At 48.5% G+C, this 20,999-nt stretch overlaps 1 protein-coding gene across 1 annotated transcript in view; it reads left to right on the forward strand.

Annotated features, from left to right (window-relative positions):
* LOC119382786 (Down syndrome cell adhesion molecule-like protein Dscam2) overlaps positions 1–20,999 on the forward strand; it is a 291,338-nt gene that overhangs the window by 35,308 nt on the left and 235,031 nt on the right. The gene's annotated exons all lie outside the window — the stretch shown is intronic.

Genomic DNA, 20,999 nt, shown 5'->3' on the forward strand with positions numbered 1-20,999 from the left:
GGACCGAACCTGCGACCTTCGAATAACGCGTCCGATGCTCTACCAACTGAGCCGCGGCGGCCATCCCTCCGTCCACTTTATAGGGTATATATGTATAGATTTAAACGTGGGAGCGTCAGTCAGCGCCGCCAGTAGCCATGACGGCGAGTGTGGAACACTCTTTTTGTTTGTTGGCGTCACGTGTAGCACGTGAACTTATTACGAGCTGGCAGCTGACCAATAATCCCTCGCATACTACCTGAAAGCATCAAGTCTGCCAGAACGAGACCGTTGCTATGAATGAAGGAAAGAAGTGTTAATTTTAAGGGCTCGTTTTCTTTGTTATACACAATATTAATGAGCACTAACAGACAATAATGCCAAGGAAAGTATAGGGGATATTTTTTTAGTAGTAAATGTAAGGTAAATGTGAAGAAAGAAAAGTGGACGAAAAGATAGCTTGCCGCGGGCAGGGACCGAACCTGCAACCTTCGAATAACGCGTCCGATGCTCTACCAACTGAGCTACCGCGGCGGCCATCCCTCCGTCCACTTTATAAGGTATATATGTACATTTAAACGTGGGAGCGTCAGTCAGCGCCGCCAACTAGTAGCCATGACGGCGAGTGTGGAACACTTTTTGTTTGTTGGCGTCACGTAGCACGTGAACTTATTACGAGCTGGCAGCTGACCAATAATCCCTCACATACTACCTGAAAGCATCAAGTCTGCCAGAACGAGACCCTTGCTATGAATGAAGGAAAGAAGTGTTAATTTTAAGGGCTCGTTTTCTTTGTTATACACAATATTAATGAGCACTAACAAACAATAATGCCAATGAAAGTATAGGGGATGTTTTTCTTTTTTTTTAGTAGTAAATGTAATGTAAATGTGAAGAAAGAAAAGTGGACGAAAAGATAGCTTACCGCGGAGGGATGGCCGCCGCGGTAGCTCAGTTGGTAGAGCATCGGACGCGTTATTCGAAGGTCGCAGGTACGGTCCCTGCCCGCGGCAAGCTATCTTTTCGTCCACTTTTCTTTCTTCACATTTACCTTACATTTACTACTAAAAAAAACATCCCCTATACTTTCCTTGGCATTATTGTCTGATAGTGCTCATTAATATTGTGTATAACAAAGAAAACGAGCCCTTAAAATTAACACTTCTTTCCTTCAGTTTTACTTATAGGCTTCCGAGGAAAATTAGTTTGTCAGGGAATACCTGAAACAAGCGTTCAGAATCAAGAAGCGTTTTTCTTTGTGTAAATATCACACGAAAAACCAATTAAGAAGGGAGATGCACTCGAGTAATTAGTTCCCAGTTTAATCTTAACCAAGGGCCTCCTTGATCATAATGCGATGCCGTCACGAAGACTAACTTATCGAGTAAAATTTAACGAATCGTTTGCACAGACTAAGAATGGTTTCACCCCTTCGCCTACTTCTTTAGAGACCTTGTTTCGCCTTGTGCTTCATCCCCCCCCCCCCCCCCCTTGGACTACTTACTTCGCAACGCGCGAGCATACACAGCCTCGCGTTTGGCTAATAACCCAGTGGATTAGCGTAGCGTCTGCTGAAACGACGACTCGCTTTAAAATTAGTCTTTTACGCCGGCAGCATCTAGCTGCAGCCAGCACAGTAGACAAAGAAGCAAAAAACACTGACCTATAGTGACGATGATAAGGGCGCGAGATGTCTGCAAAGTAGGCGGCGGGTTGCGTTCTCGCATTCTCCGAAAGCGGCATTTTCTCCGCCGTGAACATCTCAGCTTGCTGTCGGCGAAATCCCCGCCGAGGCGTCTGTAATGCGGTGAAGACGGCGACAACCACGAATTTCACTCGCGCGAGCGGCTGCACGTCTAATTGCAACGCATAAACCCACGCTACACGCGGTACACAAGGGTGGGTGGCATTCGGGGAACGCCGTGTGTTCTCATTTGCGTTTCCTCTTGACTCGCATTGCCCGGCACTCTAATAAAAAGAAAAGACAGAAAGGTATATACCTCTCTCTCTCTCTCTCTCCTTCAGCCTCTTTTGCGGAGGCCTAAAGCAATGTCTAAAGCGACGTCACCGAGGGGACGCGCTGGGGAAATCAACCGTAATGCGCTTCCCTCTCGGGAGCTCCTGTGGGGAAGTTTTTGGAATGCGCAAAACGCCTGACAAGCTCAAGCGAGCCCACTGAGAGTTTTTCTTGATGTCGTTTCGGAGAAGCCTCTTTTAGGCGTCTCTCTCTATCCTACGCACTCGGTCGGGAACGCGCTAGAGATGGGTTTGCTGAGCCGCTCCGCCATCACCGGCGATGTCAGCCGAGGGACTTTGAGAAATGACCACCTCAGGATGCGTATATACGCTCGGAGGCCTGAGAAAGTGGTGTGCGTGCGTGCGTGTGTGCGCGCTCTCGAGTACCAGGTTTCAGCGGTGCCTTTAGCGCGTCCCGTCTGTTTTCTCGGTCAAACCGGTGCATTCTTAACCTTTCGCTGCACCCGTTGAAGGATGTACTACGTTAAGCGCAGCGTGTCTTGGACGGAAAAATCGTCTTCGTAATCTCTCCCTAGGTGATCCAAAGCAGTCTGTGATATTCCGTCGGGCACTGACGAAGGCTAACACTTGCAGAACTTTATTGCCTATTCTTGCCCTTCCTCAAGGAATGTAGCAGCCATGTTAGTGTTAGTGTTTCTTGGGGAAGGAATAGCGTACAAGCAATGTCTGTTAATAAAACTGTCTCACCTGTATTTCCTCACAGTATGTGCCTAAAACATCTAACGTAACAATAATTGTCGGGGTTTTACGTCCCAAAACCTCGATATGATTATGAGAAATGCCATAATGGAGGGTTCCGGAAATTTCGACCACCCGAAGTTCTTTAACTTGCACCAAATGACATAACACCGGCATTTAGCATTTCGCCTCCACTAAAATGCGCCCGTCGCCGCCGGGATTCGATCCGAAGACATTCGGGTCGGCAGTCAAGCGCCATAACCACTAGACCACCGTGGTGGATGAAATGTCTAGTCCATGATGGTTTTGCGAGCTTCTGCATTCCAGAGCAGCGAGTAATCTCGAAGCCAACGCCGAAACACATACAGGACCGATCATAGTTCCTATTCCTTTGTTCCTCCGGATTTCGGTCAAGTCAAGGGTCAAGTTGTTGGAATGCCAACGTCAACTCCTTAAAGTTGGCATCCATCGTTGAACGTAAACTCGAAATCGAAAATTACTTCCGCGGGTTTAACGGTGCCTCCATCGGCGCGACCGCCGAGTTTTTGGGCACGGTGCCAATACGTGCGCTACAAAAATAGGCGCGCGAAAAGGCAGTGTAACAGCACGCGCTTCAGGCTTGCAACGCAAGAACGGAGGAGGAATAAACGTTTATTGCACGAAACTAGCCGGTGGCGCGTGGCCGAGTTGTAACGCAAGAAAGGGAAAAAAAAGGAGGGCATTGTTTTCCTGGACGCTGCAATTGGTCGGTCAGGGCTTCCGCCGTGCTGCGGGGAAGCGGCAGTGTCGCACAAGCCAAGCGGAGAGAAAGGCTAACGCTGACGTGCCAAGGACGCCGAAACAGCGAAGTCGCCGACGAGAGGGAGAGAGAATGCAAGCCACGTGCCCTCGAAAGGGCACTCGCAGTAGTGGGGCGGCTGTGGGAGGCAGTTTCGGAGGTTGACGGCGGTGCGCCCCGGAAAGCAGTGTCCCGGCATCTGTTCCTGACGTTCCCCTCCACGGGACGAGGGTTCGGCCCCTGTCGTGTCCCCTCTTCGCACTCCTCCCCCACCCTTCTCTCAAGCGTTTACCCCGCCAGGACGTGCTCTGCAGCCCGGGCCATTGTTTTGGGCCCGGTGAAAACCACCACCCCAGTTCTCCAGCGCCTCCAACAAACGCCACGCGACGCCTCCCGCCGCATTGTTTGCGGGCAGCCGCCGATAGCTTGCCGCTCGCTGGTGCGGTGGTTTCTCCTCTCGCATTCGCGGGGATTGAAGCTCCGAGCTCAAAAACGCTGACTCCGTGACGCCCGGTACTCTCGACGCAGCTGAGCTCGGCGTTTGGCGCCGACCGGGGTCGTCACGGAGACGTGGCGGCCCTAGAGAGAAGAGGGCTCTGGCCTGGGCTGGCTGTGTTTGCTTCTATGGCATTATTTTGATTTCCTGCACTGCGTTCAATGCCTCTTCTTCTAGAGAAGCTGGCTCTGCGAAGGACAGCGTGAAAAGCGGGAACCAACTTTCGGAAGGTTCTCCAACAGATGAGCCGGCTCATTGCGCAGGACGGAAGCACACCGTCAGTGCGTTTCATATAAACGAGGTTCGTTCTGGTGGAACCTTTGGCCAGCAGCTCACTAATGCGTAGGTATATTGCAAAGTGTAGCCGAGAATGTTGGTCAAGGTAGAACCTTTTAAAAGCTTGAGTGCTCGGTCTGCGCGAATGCCTCGTTTAGCATTGGAATCGGCGCTATCCAGCAGAGACCAGAACGTCTGCGTTTTATTAAAAATATTCTTGCTCTTGTCCACCTATTAACAATGGCTGACATCCACTCTGGGGGATTTCGACATTCCTTACTACCCAGAATTTCGCCAAACTCTCCGATTCACAATCATTTTTTAAATACAAGATTTCAATGGTGAGGCCAAGCTTAGTTATTTCCACACAGCTTAGTGTTTTCCTCGTGCTTCATGAAATTCGCGGGATGTCTCAGCGCTTATCAGCTGTTGATGCAATGAAGAGAATAGGTGTGATTGGTTACTGATACACAGGCGTTTTTGATATCGGTGTCGCTGGTGTGGCGTCCATTTATCTAGTTTCTGCTTTTTTTAATTTTACGGTATGGCAAACTCAAAGATAAACTTTATTTTAAACCTTAAGCAGCGCGAAAACTACGACAAAGTACTGCAAAAGGGCCTTCTTATATTTTTAATCTTGGAAGGTCTGTATTCAGTTCTATAGAGTCCTACCTCAAACATTTAAAACTTCTGATAAAATTAATTTTCTCTCATGCATGCTGCACAAAAACTCCTATTTCACAGCGAAAGGGATAGGTAACATCATTCGTATGTTGTGCATTCGGAATGCCCGCACGATCGTATTCGCCGAAGTTTTATCGCACACCGCTTTGGACCAGTTAAATTATACCTTTCTAGGCGAAGTACGTACATTTTTCAGGTGGGGGTGCTTGAACGCAACGGGAAAGAGAGAAAAAAGAGCTGGGTCCGAATTCGCCAAGCTTTTCTTTGGCAAGTGCACTCCGACGTGAGCAAGTGGAGTTCACTAATAAGGTCTCTAACATAAGGCTAGACTGATATTACAGTGAAACCTCTGTGATACGATCACAGTTGATACGAATTTTGGGGTGATACGCATTTTTCGTTGGTCGGCCGAGGCCCATTGGCCTGCAGTGTAATAGAGTACGGTTGTTGCGAACCGATTTACACCCAGCGACGTTTGATACGAACGTACGCTAACGCCCACCTACGACGAGGTGCTCTCCGCGCTGTGGCGGAAGACGCGCCAAGCACGTGCGAGCGCGGGAACGCAAGCGCGGGCATGCGCGCCGCACCGCCAAATCGTCAGAATCACAGTGCAAGAAAAACACCTTTCTTACGGTCAGAATAAACCTTCGGAGACGCGTCACGGCCTCTGAGATTGTGTGCGCGAATCTTTGAGGCTTTTATGTGCATCCGTGTGCCTTCGCGTTTAGATTACAGAGGACATTAGCGCCATGCTTTTTTTTCTAACGCGTCGACGTGGGCTGCTCTCGTTGTACTGTGTTGACACGTGCCTGCCTCTTGCATCAGACATCCGATGAAAGGTGGACGAGGACCGAAAGAAGGCGAGGACGGTCTTGGCGAAGGAGTCAGGCCTCACAACGTCAACATGCGCGACCGTTGAGTTCGCACTTGTGCGGGCACGGCCGTAAATCTCCCAAAAGACATCCCCAACAAATCCGCGAGGACAAAATCATAACAGAGGACCGTGGTTCTGTCATTTTGTGGCCTTGATCCATCGCGTCAAAGCGCTTTTTTTTTATTACTTTCGCTGCAATACTCCGGAGTCATGAAAAAAAGTATACTAAAATTTCGAAGGGGCTACTGCTGTCGCGGGTCACAACGCACCTGGTTCGTTAATTAAATACGCGCGTAAGGGCCGTAAATTTACGAGTGCTGGTATGATTGCCGACATCTAAAAACTTAACTGACAATTATTCAGGGTTCTTCCTGACATTGCTGCGGCCCTGAAAACCAATATATGAAAATGTACCCCAGCTTTCTTTTGTCACAAGCTAATTTTCCATGCTTTCTGGTGATACGAATTTTGGGTGATACGAATATTTTTGGTGGTCCCGTGAGATTCGTATCACCGAGGTTTCATTGTATTTTCTTGCGGTAATTTATAGCGTAACAGCGTTTTGTGAACATGAGCCTAGTTATTTGTTCTGATTCAAGCACGAGCCGTGGTGCCAAGAAGTATTCCAAGAAATGAATAACAAACAGACTCAGAGTGCCCTCTTAAAACCTACATGCGTGTATAGTCAAGCTCCTTCGCATCTTTTCCTTCTTACTTTTTCTCTCCATATCCAGTGCAAGGTAGTAGACGAGATAATTATCTCCCGGTTAACTTCCCTGCCTTTCCGCTTTACGTTTCTCTCACTCACTCTCTCTCACATCTTTCGTCGATCACCCAATTTCTCCGATGCGCATCGAACTTCTATGAGAGGCTTTACTTAGCTGGGTTATAGCCGGAAGTGAGCTGGAAACAGGAAGGTAATCGAGATTAGAAGTATAAACTAAGAGACAGGAAATACGTAACCGAGACTGAACAAACGACAGGAAGTGTGTAAAGCAAAAGAATTTGATGTTAGAGAGCAGCAGCCAGGAACGGCAGAAGAAAAACCAGGAGAGATTCACATAGCAAGCTGCGCTTAAATGCGTTTTCTTATTCCTGACATACCGCGACTTTCAAGCTTACTTTTTAAGGAATTAAAAAAAAAAAAACAAGAAGGGAAGAAACTTGATGATCCTGGAGATGCGCCGCCGCGCTGCGCAACAGAGACCTCGGCGACCAATTCTGGGCCGTCCAGAGTGCACGCGAAGCGGCATTGAGGCAAGATCTCGACGTCCCGTCGTGGGATGTCTGAACCCGGGTCTCTGAAACCCGTAGGGACTCTCAATGAAGTTATTTCCAACCATCCATTATGCTTCCTGCGATCGCGAGTGTCTATTCTTCTCGTCTCTCTCTCTCTCTATTTCGTTTATTTTTAGTTTTTTTTTAATGAGGTGTTCGGATATCATAGCTGGTCCCAGTGCGACACGCTAACACGTTGTATCGCTCTCGTGCCCAATCCTATTGTCCGTGGCTTCTGTCAAAGCTGACCAGTGCTCGCGAAGGCTGCTCCTCGTGAGCGAAAATAGGCCTGCAGAATGACGACGCCCGGAACAAGCAAGAGGCGGCGTCCTCGCGCGCCACACCGCCTTATGTGCAGCGCGATCGAGTTGAGCGTGCTGGCGTCGAGAGCGTCCCGCAACGCCCGAGGCTCGCAAATCCCGGTGATCGATGGAGCGCGCGTGTGAGCGGAGTAAATATTTGGGAGTGGTTTTATGGATCCGCGTGCATAAAGCGATAGGCGCCGGTCTGGCGCCGCCGGACAGCTGGACTGGTGTTGGGGGAGGGGGAGGGGGATCACATAGCGAATAGCGAGAGACTGTAAACTTACTGGCATCCTGCGTTGGGGGTGGTCGTGCCAGGGGGGGGGGGGGGGGAGCGTTTGGGGCGGAAGAATAACAATGGCTGTCCATTTACTGCGCAAACAGAGAGATATTTTGAACGCTTCCATGAATCATTGTGCGCGGGATCAAAAGAAAACAAAATATAACGGAAGTAATAAAGGCTAGCGGAAATATACGCCCGCAATTGAGAGACAAGGATAACGACAGAGAAAGGGAGGTGCCTGAGTGGAAAGCAGAAGAAAAGAAAATAAGAAAGAAGGAACGTTAAATTAACTTTTCTTCGGTATTAACGTGGGCGGTTGAGTATTGTAGAACTGGAACAAACTTTGAGTGACAAGTGGTGCAACCGCGCAATTTTGAAGAACAAATAAAATATTTCCTAAGTACTTAGAGAGTGCATTATTCAAAAGCAAGCTACGCACTCTTAATCAGGTTCCCACGTAAAGTACTGGGTATAGCCAGGAAGCTAGACTTGTTTGTCTAGTGTCCTGGCACTTTATCCGGGAATTGATGAAGCCGGCAAAAAGTACTGCAACGTATGGCATGCCTTTATAAAAAAATGATGGCTGATCCCTCCGTCATAGGAATCGGTATAGCAGGAAAGGGAAACGTGTCGTCACAGAAGTATATTGTTTATAGTGCATTGGTATATAAGAGCTCGTACAATGTCTACTGTTTGACAAATATAGCACCGCTTGATGTCGATGCATCTCATCTCACGGCGACGCCTAGTGGCATATCTCCGTACCGACGACTAACGTCCTGGATCATGATTTAACCCTTGCGGTAGCTGATGTTCTTAACATATACGTGGACACCGCATATGGGTGAATCCCGCTCAAAGATGCCATCAACGAGCACATAATAAACACTGATACTCGATATGCACTCCTTCAAAGCGTCGTGAAATGCGAAGTGAAACGCTACGCGCGTCGTGTCTTCCCTCTAGTCTGGCCGTTATACTTCTCACAGGGCGAGCGGGCAACGAGGTGCGACAGCCAGGCGAGCGTCGAAGAGCTATTTTTCGATACGGATGGGTGCTATGAGCGAGGCTTCGGCTAAAGCTGCCACCTTACGGTGTGTTAAAGCGTTGTCGAAATTCAATTTCTATTGGAAACCCGCCGAATGGGACGGTCCTAGCAACGGCGCGTTTTTTTTGTTTTTTTTTTTTGAGCCTGGTGGCACAGATGTCATCACCCCGTTATAAAGGGGACGCTCATAGCAGCCATCCATTAATCTAAGAGCACTGTGAGAGGAAAGTGTGAAAGATAAAAGGCGCGTTCATGTAGACTCCGTAATGTGTTTGGCGGTAGCTCAGTGGTCTAAACGCCCGCCAGCCATCATCACGGACCGCGAGGTCATGGGTTCTACTCCCGTCAACGGAACTTTTTCTAATAGTTTTTTTCATTGCCATCTGATGGCATTCATTTTGCTGACGTACTTCCGTGACGGAAATACGTCATGAAAGTCTTGGTGGACCCCGGCATAAAACACTTTCGTGTTAAAAAAATAAAGAAAAGGAAGCAAACGAAACCTATACTATAGTGCCTAGAATATACTTACTAGTGTGCCGACCGCGGGCGTCGCGGTGGCACGGAGAATGATGCCTTCCACCGGCGGCCATCAGACGGCGATAGCCGTAGGGACCATGCTATGCCGAGCGGCGTCTCATGCCGACGCGCGCTCCTGTGAGAGACAGCGACGGGCTGTCCCAGCCCGTTTTGCGCTGCGGGATGTTGGTTGGGGTGCAAAGCGTAATCGAAGGAATGTGATTTCGTAGCACTAACAAGCGATCGTACGCACAGTTGTCATAATACGCTGCGCGACACCGGCTGTTTCTTCGAAAAATACTATTACATGCGACACATGACCACAAATGCTAAATTCACGGCAATTTGTAGCTAATTACCATACATTTACTAATGGTCTGTTTATTTACCTAAGGACACATATTTTACTAATCATCTATTTAATCAAGTAGTGACACATGTTTTACTAATGATCGATTTAATCACCTAACGACACATATTTTAATAATTATCTATGTAATCACCTAACGACGCTCAGTGTAGCAATTATTGAAGTGTTTCTCACAAACGACAGCCGCCGGAGTTAGTCTTCGATTTGTGCTCTCTATATTATTCTCCCACTCGGCCAAACTTAATTAAACTTCCGTGTCCACAGGAGCGCTGAATAATGAGACCCGCTCGTTGTTTAAGCGGTAGCCACTCGTACAATATGGGACAAAACAGGTGCTGTTTTTAGGCCTCGTTTTCTGTGGCCACATCGTGGTTCTGTGAACAGAAACAAGTGCGAAGCGCGCGCACAGAAAAGAAACCTAGCAATGACATGCGAATACAACGAAAGCTACTGGCTCGAAAGCGACAACGCCCCACAAGTTTACCGCATTAACGGAATATTTCTTAACTCCGTGATGACAACCGACTGCGCTTACGAACGGGCATCCGAAGCGTAATTGAGCGACGCGCGTGCAACGCGCGCGCTTGGCTTGATGCGCCGCTCGGTTAGCATGGTTAGAGTACACTCTAGCAAGGTGCCTAAGAGTGTCGCCGTCTGGTGGCGTCCGGTGGAAGGCATCACCGTTGGTGCCAGCGTCTCCCATTGGAAACGCTCGGCGGTCGGCACATTAGTAAGTATATTCTAGGCACTATACCTATGCTCCGTCTCACATGCTGGTTGCAGCAGGATTGAAGCTACGAGGTGTAAATAAACCACGTGCTTGTGCAGCAAAACATAGTTGTTTTTGTTATTGCATTTATAATTGGAGAAGGTTAATAAAACAGCGTTTGTTTGGCCCGTCTACGTCACCGCAATACGTGATACGCTAACCGCGATTGGCATGTACACTCCATCTCACAAGCTGGTTGCAGCACTGTGGCTACGGGGCTGCTTAGCCAATAGGAAGAGTGAGCACTCAGCACGATGTAATCATCCGCGCCGCGTCGTCTGCTCGGCGCCCCATAGAGTCTGCGCTCACGCGTTCGGCGAGTAGAGCGAGCCCACGGCAGCAACCAACATGCGTAGAGCGGCAAAAAAAAAAAAGTGAAAAAAAATTGGGGGACCCTTAAGCTTCGCCTTTAAGAGTTGAACGCGATAGCGGAATCCGGCCCTTAGTGCGCACTTCAACCACTAAGTGCATATTTATTAATGTGTATTATTACACACACACACGCACACAGACACACACACACGCGCGCGCGCGAATGGTACAGGTTTTTTACCTAAAGCAAGAGTCGCATGGCCTCCAAGATATACACCGCGCGCTCGCCATCTCGGAGGCCATGAAGAGCCTCACAATGCCTCGCAGATGGCAGCACATTATCTAGAGTTTGCTGTTTGCTTGATCAATGCCTCTGCAAGCCGGCGTTAGCTTGATATGTTTTCCGCTAGATGTACATAGTTGTCCATTTTTGTTTGAAAGTTCGTGTGTTTTTAGCGGCGATGGTAGTTTGATGGCCTCCCAAATGCGCCTACAAATCGCCGAATGGGCTCGTTTTCGTCGTGACACCTGCCGAACAAAGTGCATTAGGAGACTCCTTCCACTACATGGCATTTATGTAGTCTTTTTTTCCGGAAGCAGCTGCAACTAACATCGTGGCCTTGTGGTAGGACACCTGCTTGCCACGAGAACGGCCCGGGTTCGATCCTCAATGGAACCGAAGATTTAATTTTATTTGCTTCTTTCTCGATTTTTCGGTCACGGACGATTTTTCGCTCACAACCAACGGGGCCGACGCCGACGGCGGAATTTCTGCGACACGAGCTCTCTAACGCTATCGCGTTAAAAAAAGAAAACGCGGCAACACGCTTTGGGCGAGTCAAGCGAGCACACAGTTGGGCAGCAACGCTATATAGCGCCGAAAGTCGCTGTCGTGAGCTGTTTGGCCCGTAAGTTCTAAACTGACGCTTCTGTTTGCGTTATATTTGCGTCTTGACGCTTCGACAGCAATGTATTCGTGTATATTTTCAACTGTTTCCTAGATTCATTTTCAAGTTTTTCGGGTACAAGGCTTAGCAGGCGTAGATGAACAAACAGCTAATCTCAATAACAAGGATGAAAAGTACCTGATACTTGGTTCGCAGCGTGAGATGACACAAAGCGACAGCCGATTCCACCGTTTATTCATTGTTGTCGGGAGAGTGGGCTAGTAGCAATCGCGAGTTCGGATCGAAGCGGGCGATCGCGTCTGCATGGGCGCTGCCATGTTGGTTCGTCATCACAATTATCGACAGTTACTGATACAATAATTAAATGCTTATAACCCACATGCGAATCGTGATTAGCGTTTCAAGTATTGCTGTGACGTAGCACGTTTCAAACAAACGTAGTTTCCCTAAGCTTCCCCAATTATAATGCGATTACAAATAGAACTATGTTTTACTGCGTGAGCATGCGGTTTGTTGACACCTCGTAGCTTCCACCCTGCGGCAACCAGCTTGTGAGATGGAGTATAAGTCATAAGCATTTAAATATTGTATTGGTAACTGCCGATAATTGCGATGACGAACCAACATGGCAGCACCCGCGCAGACGCGATCGCACGCTTCGATCCGAACTCGTGCTTCCTACTTGCCCACTGTCCTGACGGCAAGAAATAAACGGTGGAGTAGGCTATCGCTTCGTATCATCTCACGCTGAGAACCAAGTATCAGGTACATTTTGCCCTTATTATTGAGATTAGCTGTTTGTTCAATCATGCATACTAAGCCTTGTACCCGAGAAAACAGTGCAAAATAGATATAAATAGATTGATGTCGAAGCTTCAGGACGCATTTATAACGGAAACAGAAGCGTCGGTTTAGAATTTTAGGCCCGAACACACGTACGCGTTGACGCGCTGCAACGCGTACGTGTGTTCGGGCCTTTACGGGCCACACAGCTCACGACGGCGACTTCATAATATCGAGGCGCAAGGAACCAGCGCCGACGTGTGGCGCCATATTGTTGTTTTTTTATTTTCTTTTCGGAGCTGCCGTAGCTGTCCAACGCTAAAAGCCTTGTTTGCTACCGTGTGCTAGAATTCGTCGCCCAGAGCGTTTTTTGCGGCTCTGCTGTTGCTGCCCAACGCTAAGAGCGTTGGCTGCTGCCGTTGGCTAGGGAGCCTACTCGCCCAACGCGTGAGCGCCAACGCTATGGGGACGCCAAGGAGACGACGCGGCTTGGATGAATACATCATGAGGGGTGTTCGCTCTTCCTATTGGCTAAGCAGCCCCGTAGCGTCCACAGTGCTGCAACCAGCTTGTGAGATGGAGTATATAGGCACAGAAGCACTGCGAAAAAACGGCGATATTATTTTTTAACGCGATAGCGTTAAAGAGCTCGTATCGCAGAAATTCCGCCGTCGGCGTCGGCGTCGGAGCCGTTGGTTGTGAGCGAAAAATCATCTTGTCCCTGATCGAAAAATCGAAAAAGCTGCAAATGAAATAAATAATAAAAATGTTGGGTCCGAGTGAGAATCTAACCCAGGCCGTCTGCGTGGCAAGCAGGTGTTCTACCACACAGCCACGCCTCTGCTTGGAGCTGCACTGAAAGTAACTTTCATGCTTCCCAAAAGTACGCGTCCTGTATTCGGGTGTCACAGTACAAGATGTAATATCGCAGTAATATTGCGTTGTACAAGCGTACATTGCCATCGGGCGTCACACCATGTCAATATCATAACGACTTGGTGGTTTAAAGACAGCCACTCATTACAAAAGCCACACACATTACTGCGCGTATTCCCTTAAGACCACGTAGTGGGTGCATCGCAACTTCGAAAAAGTTTCTCGCGCATAATTGCTCCTAGAGTAAAGCATGCTACCCATTACATAAGGCACACATCTTAGTGCGCGCATTCTGTTAAACACTCGTAATGATCGAAGTGCGCACTGGGGGCAGGATATCGCTATCGCCTTCAACTCTTAAAGGCAAAGCTTAAGCGTCCCCCAATTTTATTCTACAACACACGCTTCGAGGGCCGCGTTTGTAAGCTGTATCTGTTTCTACGCACTCGATTTATTCCTATTTTCCTACCTTGCTTCTGTTTACGTCATCACCTCGAACAATCGCACCTGTTCTTCCTCCCGGTTTCGTAAGCTTCGCTATCTCTCCGTCGCCGTCACTATATAGTTCTGTCTCGAACAGACGTACTGATTAATAGGCGCACGCCGCTGGTTAAAATATGCAGTCGCGAGAAAGCGGCGTCCTGTAAACTGAGTCGAACATAACGACTGGTGATGTTACGAAATAGGAGGGAAGTCCGTGTCGTAAGCTTTAGTTGCGGCGACAAGGGATAGTCTTTGAATGTGTCGTAACGATAAGACGCCAGACTTGCGGAATGAAGTTACGTCGTCATAAGCGATCAAGTTTCTAAGCGAAGCTTGTTGAAAGTTACAGAGTTCGGTAGCGGCAGTGACGTCGGACGCCAAAAAACCGGCGCCTGCGAGAGTACAGAACAGCGGCCCTCGAAGGAGCGCCGGTCACGTTCGTGCGCCGTTTTGCAGTAAGTGATGCTCTCTCGACCGTGGGCTTGTCGGCGATCAGTCAATTGTTTCTGATAACGGCAATTCATCTTTTATCGAGGTGACTTGTAATTTCACGCTGCCAAATTCTATTGTTTCCTGTATGTGAACGCATGACCGTCGTTGTTGCCTGTAGCAACTGAAGCGATGTTGCGGCGCTAAGCACGTGGACGAATATCCTCTTTCCCGGCATGGAGGGGGGTGAAGCGCTAAAAGGGCGACGTGGACAAACAGCAGGCGCTTGTTCGCCTTCTTCCACGTCGCGCTTTTGGCGCTTCACCTACCTCGGTAATAATGCTACAAGAACTAACCCGAACTATCACCCGGCATGGAAGAAGGGTAAAGTTAGGAGGAAGCATTGCGCAGTGCGATAGAAAGAAACAACGTCCCTCATAATCATATCGTGGTTTTGGGACGTTGAACCCCAATATTTATTATAGAAAGACAGAAAAAATGGCGAAGCTTGCACTAAGTCGCGCAAGGCTTGAAATAGCGAAGCTGGACGATTCTGAAGTCTAACCTGGTTGCTTCTAGGTTGTTGCTAGGCTTTAGCTAGGTGATGTTAGGTTGTTTCTAGGTTGCTTCTCAGCGCAGAGAGGTTCGAGTTAAACCACACGCAGTCACAGACACGACACGGATAATCAAACTTCATAGGCAGAAACTCGCGCTGCAACCGAGCATTCGCACCTCCCATAGATCTACGGGCACGTCGTCGTTCGCGTAAGGTTTCCATCGCTTCGGGGTCTTCTGGCAGCCGCCGTTGCCTTTCCCGTTCCCTAGTATTATCTCGTTGTACGTACCGCTGCAGCACTCCGTACAGACGCTTCAGCGAAGCTGAAACGTGCGGCCACGGTTTTTATCACTGGCGTAATCCCTACGGTTTATTAATAATATCTGGGGTTTAACGTCCCAAAACCACGATTTGATTATGAGAGACGCCGTAGTGGAGGGCTCCGGAAATTTCGACCACCTGGGGTTCTTTAACGTCCCTACGGTTTATTAAAGCTTTTCTCAATTACTGATTACGTCTGTCTAGAAATATTAATTGGTGTTTGCCGCCCGTCTGTTACATTCTTCATTTTTAGTGGACCAGTGGTGAGTAGTGGGATTTTCACAATTTCTGGGGCACATACCCGTTCGTGATGAAGATAATTTTTGTACATATTTGTACACACCGAAGTTTTTACAGCCGGCTTAAACAACTTCGCTGTTAAAAAGTAGTAGGTCAAGCACGCACACGACAAGCATCGCTTGTCCCCATTTTACCGGTAGGGAAAGAGCTCCAGAATTTTTTGGTCAGGAAGGCGCAGAGGGATACTTTCTATCGTGAAGAAGTAAGGGACGTGAGAGTCAACACACGAAAAAATGTCCTGGCTGTCGACGTTGCGCATGAGACTGCACTGAGCACATTGCGCAAAATTATGGAACTTGATGGCATAAAAGTTCGCTCGTACATCCCACTAGCCAGTGGTACCACTACTGGTGTCATCTACGACGTGGACGTCTCCGTTTCCAGCACAGACTTGCCCAATCTGGTGAAGCCAACGATGGGATCCCTATAATACACATGTCGCGCATGGGCACTTCTCGCTGTTAAAACTAACATTCAAGGGTGAATCTCTGCCCTCGCATGTCAAGGTAGGCCACTTTCGGCATCCTGTACGACCGTTCATTCCAAGGCCACTCCAATGGCGCAAATGTATGAGGTTTGGACACGTGAGCGCCGTGTGTCAGAGCACAATCATTTGCTCGCGCTGCGCCGAACCACACGCTGCAGACTCTTGCGATGCCACGGTCCTCAAGTGCCGCAACTGCCTCGGGTCCCATGACGCTTCGTCAAATGAGTGCCCCAAGAAACAGAAGGAAAACGAAATCCTAAAGCAGATGGTGCGAGACCGCTCGTCTCGTCGGGAAGCTGTTGCTGTCGTCACAAAGCGACGCTCCCGACGCCGTAGAGGGTCAAGGAGCTCTGTGAAGCGCAGTTCACAGGTGACACCTTATCCTCTGCTTCCTAGACTAGACACACCCAAGTCGATTTCTGAGGACAAGACCGCACCAGAGCACATGGACACTGAAGCATGGCCGGCATTACCAAAGCTGCAGCCAGAGCCACAGCCAGAACAACAGCCACAGCCAAAGCCACAGCGCCATACACAGCGACTCTAATGTTCGCAGCAGACACAGACCGAGTCATCGACAGCCCTGGTTCCCCACGACTTGCCCGAGAAAGACAAGGACATTGCTGCGATGCTTCGCTCTCTTCTGAACACCATATTCATGCTTTTGAATAAGCTAAACACTCCGACAGCCCGAGCTGCCCTGCAACTGCTGGAGGTTCTCGATCCAGTGTTTTCAGCGCTGCAGTAATGACAAAGGCTCGCCCACGGCACTCTCAAAGGCCGCGATTCCCCAATGGAATGTCAGAGCGCTGATGTCATGTAGGTCAGAGAAGCTCCAGCCTCAGTGACTGATTGTACCCCTTCGCACGTGCAGTGCTGTCCTTCTCTCTCTTCCTCTTTCTATTCCCCGTTCCCTTATCCCCAGTGCAGGGTAGCAAACCGGACGTTCGTCTGGTTAACCTCCCTGCCTTTCCTCTTCTCTTTCTATCTCTCTCTCTTTCTATCTTGAAATCGGTATGCGTGTCTAGAGTTGCGGCAAGAGCGTCGTCCGGGAAACAAGCTTTCTGTTATCTTTGGGTATCGTGTTTAACAAATAAAATAAAATAAAATTCACGTGAAGGTTTCAGAGAGCGCGTTGCTCGCAATCCCCCTCCCCCCTTCCCCCCGGCCTTTCTTGCCTCCATTCCTGCCTGTTTTCTCAAATGACCTAACCTCCACTGCACTTCCAGCGCGAGCTCGGATATCTCGGTTACGTCCATCAACAGGCGCGAGTGGAAGTGTCTGACGAACTTCGGTAGAGGGAAAAAGATCACTATTGTTTTACCGGGCGAGTGTTGCCAAGGAGGTCGCAATATCTTGGGCAGCCACACCCGAGCGATTCTACGCCGCAGCACAAAGCCACAACGGTTCGATGAAGGGCATCGCAGCGTGCGTCGTTGCCGTTTTTCCCTGGATACGAGACATTCTCCAGCTGACAGAAAAGCGGTTACAAGGAATGGGCGAGCGGGGCGTAAGCTGTCGCTCCGGAAGACAGGCGGCCAGCGAGAAGGGGGTCGACAACAGTGCAACGCCCGGTGTATGTACCTACATACATATAAAGCCAGCCGAGAAGGCAATGAAGAATGGGAAACGAAGAAAGCCAGTGGAGCGATATCGTCTCGGACCAGGATAGGTCCCCCCACCGAATGACGGGAAATCGATGCGCTGGCTGTCGGCCGTCCGGTTAGAGGAGCAAGGGTCTTCTAAAAGCCACCGCGGCGAGTCGGAATGACGTGGGCGTTGCGGAACAGAACCGCTTGTCCACAGATCCAGAGCAGCTGTCCGCGTTTCTCCGCGTTGCTTGGCGGATCCGCAGAAGCCCTGCAGCGGAAACTGCAGCGGTTCGGAGGAGGAAAGGGACATGACCGGCGTCGTGCTCAATCCAGGAAGGAGGGGACAGATGCGGCCGCCGGAAGTCAGGAAAGGAAGGAAGTAGCCAGGTCCAGGAGGGAAAGAAGGAGGTGCGGGAGGACGGGAAGTCTGTGACCGGCTATGCTCTGAGGGCTTTGTATGCGTGTAGTATTCATCCTTTGTTTCTGCAAAATGCACGCCAGTCCTCGATTTCTTTGTGCACATGACTTTGTCCTATTGTAGTCTCACTCGTATATATGTATATGTGTACCCAGAGTTATATCCCGCAGGCGAAGGTTCGTTTCTTGTTTATTATGCTCAGGGATCGCATGCTGGGATTTGGGGAAGCGCTCCTTTTCGGAACAGCGCGCACGTGGAATGCGGCGTGACGTGTGAAGGCCTATAGGGTCTTTCGCTTGATGGTTCTTGTCGAGCTTGCCGATACGCACTGCCGTGGGATTGGCAGCACGAAAGACGAACAGTGGCACGCCGGACTTGAGTCCTTCGAATCTGTTGTTCGCGATGCTACAGATTTCAGCAGTGTAAGTATACAGCACCGGACACTTCAGGATTGTAGTACTGGGTGCTGTTAAAGTGTAACAAACGACTCAGCTACTTGCTAGTTCCCGCTTTCCTTCTGGGCAGCAAATGGTTGCACAGTAGCAAACTGCTGTACAGGTTTGACAGTATGCATGTGGGAGACTACAAATGGCACATGTGAAACCTTGTTAGCTTTGCCTCTTATATGTTCTCGCGTATTGAAGGCAGCAGTTATTTCCGTTGTATCGCAGTTGCTTTTTAGCATGGCCTGCAATGGTCAGCCTGCCCTCTAAAACAAAGGCGCCGATGCGTGGCTCGTGAAATCGCGGAGCCAAGATGCAGAACGCGATTGTTACAGAACGCCCACTACATTATTTCTGTGATGCGCACGGGATGTTGCAATAGAACTTCAGGTCGCCTGAAAGTTTATATGATAAAGTGGGGGAGCGCCCAGAAACAACATTCCTCCTCCGCATTTGTTACCTTATTTTCATCTGGCGGTTGCGTGAAAGGGGGCCGGCTGCTGGAGAGAAGTGTTGCATGTGCCTTCCACGCAGGCATCCACGCCGTTGAAGAAAATACATATATGAAAAATTGGCGCATGTGCGTGGCCATCCATACATGTCATCGCTACCTATGTGCTTCTTAAGGGCTCTGCTCACTACGAGATTGCGTAATGAAATAACAAGCCTTACCTTAATATTCTCGCACTATTCATTCAATGAAAAAAATATCTTTCTAAAAGTATTACAAATATTGCTTTCTGCGAAATTGCGCAATGAAACAACAAGTGTTATTTAAATATCGTAACACGTCATATGAATCATTTAATGAGACGGATATCTTTCAGCAGTGTTCAGCTCAGTAGCCTAGCCAGAGAAATTTTTTTTGTTTCGACCATACCTGAGGTATGTTAGTGTGTGTGTTTGTATGTGCGCGTGTATATATCGTCATGCCAAATTGAAATTTTTTCGAAGGGGGAAGGGGGGGTTGGACCCTCCCTCCCCGCTTTCTGGCTACGCCACTGGTTCAGATGTTCGCCTATATTTACAAACCTGGCAGACAGTTTCTGCACTGCCTCCTCTCATTTGTCGTTTGTTGATTGGGGTAGCATTTCCTGATGCCTGCTTTTACCACACCTAATTGGAATTGTCACAAGTCTATAATGTAGGTGCAGAGAAATGATTGCGCCCATTCTGTACGCTGTTTTCTTCACTTCAGTGGACAAAGAAAGGTCCTCAGCTTCAAACGTGACAGAATTTCGAACCGTTCGTTTACAGAAAGCATAAATCTTAGGCGTCCCTCCTCCCAGCCTTCAATGGACCGAACTTTTGTAAAAGCGCTAGCGTGATATTATAAAGGCGTCGGAAGCGAATGAGAAAACAATAGTATGCCGGCATATATTCTTTCTCTTCCTTCTCCTAGTCTTTCTCAGCTTACCTAATCATTCAGTGCAGAGTATAGCCAATCGAACAATAAACCTCATTAACCTATCTGCGTTTCACTTCTTGTTTTCCCCTTCAGTTTTTATTACAGACACGTGATTGTCGAGGAAATGGGATAAAGTTGGCAGTACCCTATTCTGTTAGGCGAAAACATCAGCTCAGCTCTTTAATTTTTCAGAACGTAGAAAAATAGAGTAGCCAAGGTTACTTGAGCCTCAACTTCTCCACAGCAAGCAATTTAGAACAGAACAGAACAGAACAGAACAGAACAGAACAGAACAGAACAGAACAGAACAGAACAGCCTGCTTCCATCGTACTATGTGCTTTTCACAGCGTGGCGAAATAAAAAGGAAGAAACTGAGGTTAACTGTAGTGAATCCTGAACGGTTTTTTTGCGTTTTCAGTGTTTAGCCTCCGGTCAAATGGCCGAGTTTCGAAAGAGAGCAATCAAGTTAGGCAGTTCGAGTATTGAACGCTTTAACTCATTACCACTTCATTGTTTCGTGCAGAATTCCCCGCTTCCTGAATGCGTTCCACAGCTTTCAAAGCTATACAATGGAACCCGGCAGAAAGGCGAGAAAAGAGGCGAAAGTCCCGGAAGTACCATAGAATTGTTTGCTTTTCTTCATCCAGACACCCACGTCATTCCAGCAACAAACATCTTGTAGTCAAGTGCGCTAACCACCACTACACTACAACGAACTGGCTTCCTATAGTGAAGCAACCACCCACACGCACATAAAGGAAGCTCCTGTGGACATAAAGATGTCTGAACATGGCTCGCATACTGTACTCCTTTTTTTTATTCACTTACCTTTAAACTTGGCAGTCATTGTTCCACCTGTAGTTTAGCTTAACCGTTACCTAGACATAGCGCGGTCGTCTTCCTTTGAATTGCAGCGGAATCCAGGAAATTACGGCGCAGGCTTTTGAAATGCGTTGCCTGACGATATTGTCAGTTTACTTCGTCGATGTCCTTTGAGGTGATAAAAAAATATCGAAAAGCGTTCTTCGTTGTAAGAAATCCAGTCATTTACTAGCATGCCGCTATGTTAGTTGTCTATATCTTTCTATTTCCCTTCCCCAGTAGCCAACCGGATGTTTTTCTGGTTAACCTCCCTGCCTTCACCTTTTCTATTTCCTTCCGTCATATGCTAATGAAACAGATCACATCAGTAATTCAACATAAAAGCTTACATACAGTACTCGTGAAGCTCTTGTGATCACAGACATGAAATACGCGGACTGACTTGAATAGAAGTGTTAAATTTGTGTACCCACTAACTTTAAAAAG

Source organism: Rhipicephalus sanguineus, chromosome 2 (assembly GCF_013339695.2).
Source record: "Rhipicephalus sanguineus isolate Rsan-2018 chromosome 2, BIME_Rsan_1.4, whole genome shotgun sequence".
NCBI lineage: Eukaryota > Metazoa > Arthropoda > Arachnida > Ixodida > Ixodidae > Rhipicephalus > Rhipicephalus sanguineus.